The sequence below is a fragment of the Otolemur garnettii genome, unplaced genomic scaffold, assembly GCF_000181295.1.
Source record: "Otolemur garnettii isolate 467f Iridium unplaced genomic scaffold, OtoGar3 scaffold00069, whole genome shotgun sequence".
Lineage (NCBI taxonomy): Eukaryota > Metazoa > Chordata > Mammalia > Primates > Galagidae > Otolemur > Otolemur garnettii.
In genome coordinates this window covers 10,200,103-10,204,415 of record NW_003852464.1, presented here as the reverse complement: position 1 = coordinate 10,204,415, position 4,313 = coordinate 10,200,103, and the positions used below count along the sequence as shown (strand labels likewise).

At 33.2% G+C, this 4,313-nt stretch overlaps 1 pseudogene; it reads right to left on the bottom strand.

Moving 5' to 3' along the window:
* Positions 1–4,313, bottom strand: part of LOC100950933 — a 66,565-nt pseudogene that overhangs the window by 4,034 nt on the left and 58,218 nt on the right.

Below are 4,313 nucleotides of genomic sequence, written 5' to 3'. Positions count from 1 at the left end.
ATTTTATTTCAGATAATTGTTTTTCTCTTTCTACTATTAAATGAAAATAAAAATTCCCATTGCCTGAAAAAAGTAATAATGATGGAAACTTGTGATTTGTTCCTTCCAATCATCACAATGATATTAGTAGTAAAGCTTGAATTTGTTCAATAAACAACAGATGATATCCTTCTGAGATTTTAAGTAACCATTCTATTTTTTAAGGTGATTGAAATGGAAGATAAAATAAAACCTTCATATATGTAATTAACTTAAAAGTTTACAGGGATGACACCAAAATTACTAAAGACTTTGTGATATGTTACTATTTTTATATTCTGTATAAAAAGTACTGCATTAATTTATACTTAACCATTATTCAATGATCCATTTACATGTAATTACATATTGAAATTAATTTGCATTATTTACAGTCTATAATACATGTGTACAATTGTTGGCTTTATGACCAAAGATAAATTATTGAAGTATAATCTTGTTATAGAAAGAAAAACATACAATTGTGTATTCTAGATGACTACACAATCCTACTGTATAACATCAAAAACTGTAATATTTTTCTGAAAGGCACAATAACTTTTCAAATGATAACTTAAGTTTAAAAGTGAAAGAGATGAGATTGCTGATAGAGATTTTCTTAAAGAAGGGGAAATTACATTCATTGTATTTCTATATTTGGGACAGTGATTTTATTTTGGTGTAACATTATCCTATCTACTCCTTGATTCCTCAAATGAGGCTACAGATAATTTTAGCCTTACTGGTAGTTTGTCTATTTCTCTTATAGCTCTGACTTGTTAAATTACACATTTCAAACAGGGAGGTTGGCTAAGGAGCCTCTTATCTAGCCAAGAATTACATTTGTAGATTCGATACACAATTTACTAAATATAGCTAATTGTATATGGGCTGGGTGAGGTTTTCTATTAAAAGAAAAAAATAAGCATTATTAAAAATTGCAAAATGATATATTGACACAATTCAGCAGGCTGAGGAGGATATCCAGGAAAGCCGAAGATTATTAACCTTTAGGTCAAGGTGGAGTAGCAATAGTGTTCTTTTAGTCTGTTTCGTGCATATCAGAACAACAAACAGCATGATTTATAAATATTTGAAATGTATTGGGTTTGGTTCTGGAGACTACAAAGTTCAAAACATGGTAGATGGATCTGATGAGGTCCTTCTTGCTGTGGTAAAAGGTCCCACCTAGAGAGAGCAAGAAATGGGGGGATCACTGCTGAGATGAGTATCCCACACTCATGGTAAGGCCGTCAGTCCATTATGAGGGTGGAACTCTCATACCTTAATCATCTATTAAAAGTCCAGAATCTGAACACTGCTGTATTGGGGATTAAGTTTCCAATATATAAACTCTGGCACACAATTAAAACATAACAATGCAGACCACAGCTGCTGAAGATATTAAATATTTAGATGAGAACTTGTGTTTTAATAGGAAGAAAATAAGATATTCCTATTCCTATCATCCAGAATAGGAACCGTCATGGTCCTCAAGGTCAGAAGCAAAGTTCTCATGATGATCTTGCTTAAGTAATGAGTATTAAGTATCCTCAGACTGGGTATTTCCTACGTACTAAAGTTTAGGAAAAGTAATATCAAGATTAAAAAGGATTAAATTCTTTCTCTGCAGCTTTATTTCGTCCCCGACAAAAGCTCAACAATTTTTGCAGAAATACAAAAGTGTCTACTACTAAGCAAACCAAGATCTATAATATCTACATTAAATAAAAATTACTCCCATGCAAAGAAGCAGGAAAATAAAACTCAACTTGAGAATGTAAGTGTATCAGTCTAACCAACTTGAAAATTATTTCCGAAGCTAGATTTGGCAGATACATAAATTGAAATAATTATTATAATTAAATGTCATGTGATCCAAAATTTAAATATAGAAGTTAATATACAAAAAAATCAAAATCTATGTAGGTGAAAATTAAGAAATGTGAGATAAAAATAAGCAAGAAGAGATTCACAACAGATTAGACATTTTAGAAATCTAGATTAGTGAAATTTAAGACATGGCAGTAGAAACTTTACAAAATAAGAAAAAGAGAATTACATTAAAAAAATTGAAAACTAAGAAAAAGGAAAACAGTTTAAGAAAAGTGATCAGAGCTTCAATAAAATGTGAAACAACATTAGACCCTCTACTAAACATTTAATTGATATCTTCCAAAAAGAAGAAGCTTGGAAGTAAAAATTTTTGAATAATGATGTGTGAAAATTTTTCAAATTTAGTAACATCTATGTACTTATGAATCCAAGAAGCTCAAGAAATCTAACCATATGAAAATAGTTACACCATAATCAATTTTCTCAACGCCAGTGGTAAAGACAAGCCCTTACGAACACCCAGAGAAAAAAGACATAACATTGTATACCTAGAAATAAATATAAGAATGACAGCAGATTTACATTTAATTCAATAAATGCACAAAGACAGTGGAATAACATCTTTAATGTAATAAAAGATTTTTTTAAAGTCTATGCCTGGCAAAAATATCCTCTAAAACTTAAAACTGAGAAAAGAGTTTTTAGAAATAGAGAATCTGAAAGAGCTTATCACAGAATAGTCTCGCTTCAAAACATGTAAAAGAAGTCCTTCCCCCAGAAGACTAGCAGGTGGAAATATAAATGAAAAGATCAACGGAAAGAAAAGAAACAGCCCCTCTGAGAAAAGTGTCTGGCAGTTTCTTGAAAAGTTAAGTGTGGACCTTCTTTGTGATCTGACCATCCTACTCATGGATCTTTGGTGAAAAGAACATGAACAAGCAGATGATCATACAAAAGCTTGTAGCCAAATGTGCTTAGCACTTTTATTTGCAATAGACTAAAACCAGAAACACCCCAAATGTCAATGAACACAAAATCGATAACAAAACTCATGTATCCAGACCGCAGAATGATACTCAGCTATAGAACAGAATGAACAACGTATTGTTTAGCAATAATTATGAGAATAAAAAAACAAGGTTACTGAGAAAAACATACCAGATATAAATGTACATACCACATTCTTCCTATAGTATAAAGTTCTAGAGAAACAAATTCGTCTATAGTGACAAAAAAAAAAAAAATCGGTGGTAGCCTGTGGAGGGAGGTCTAAGGAAGTACAAGTTGGAGGGATAATAAAAGCATGTGAGAAAAGTTTTGGGTTGCTGGGTATATTCATTATATTGACTATGCTGCTTGTGTCACAGACTTTTGCATTTATCAAAACTTCAAAAGCTGTAGAATTTAATCACATGAAGCTTAGTAGTTGTCAACTATATGCATTAAAGCTATTTTAAAAACCAAACACAACAAAGCAGCCAAAAGTGTGGTAAATGAGAGGTAAATTCTATGAAAATATTTAGTTTTCTTATTTTACAATTGTCAGGAAAATGGTAGAACGATATACACCCCCCCACATTTTTTTTTTTTTTTTTGGCTGGGGCTGGGTTTGAACCCACCACCTCCGGTATATGGGGCTGGTGCCCTACCCCTCTGAGCCACAGGCATCACCTGATATCCCCTTTTTCTTATTTTTATGTGTGTGTGCTTCTGTGTGTAGGGACTCATAGCAAGCACTTATGATGGATACTTAGTTTTACTAGGTAAAGGGATTCAGGTAATGGATTCACTGAACAGTGTCTTACAGTCAAGTGCAAACTCTCAGGAATAATTATGTTTCCTCTGCACACTACGTATAGGAGGACTTAGCTCCCTTTCTCATGAAACAACTAATTGATATAAAGTAAATGATCATTCAGCAAATATTCACTGGATGTGAGTTATTCTACGTGGCACTCTTTTGTACAGTAGGGACAGTGAATGAAGTCATGGCGTTCCACAGGTCACCAAGCTTCCATTCCAGCGGGGGAAGGCAGATAGTTACAGGTATATATTTAAATGTGAGTGTGTGTAACTATGTGGTAATAAAAACACTATAAAGGAAACAGAGCTATCTGGGGAAGACCAGTAACAGCAGGAAGGGGACTGAACGGCTTTGAGTCATTAGGAAGGTGCGGTGTCATAGGTTAGTAACAGCTTCAAACACCTTTTCATCTGGGGTTCTTATCTTATGAAACCACCTCCTCTAGTATGGGAGGGTGTCCTCAATGCAGGATATTTTAATCTGCCTGTACTGTGAAAAGTCATGACAATATGGACAGCCTAGGAAGACCTATAATGTTTCCTGATTTTAATTTCCCCATAGTAGATTTTAAGCTGCATGAGCTCACTAGATTCCATGGTGCCAAACCGCAGTCTGGAAATGGAGAAGCTATTTTTTTTTTTTTTTTTTTTTTTTT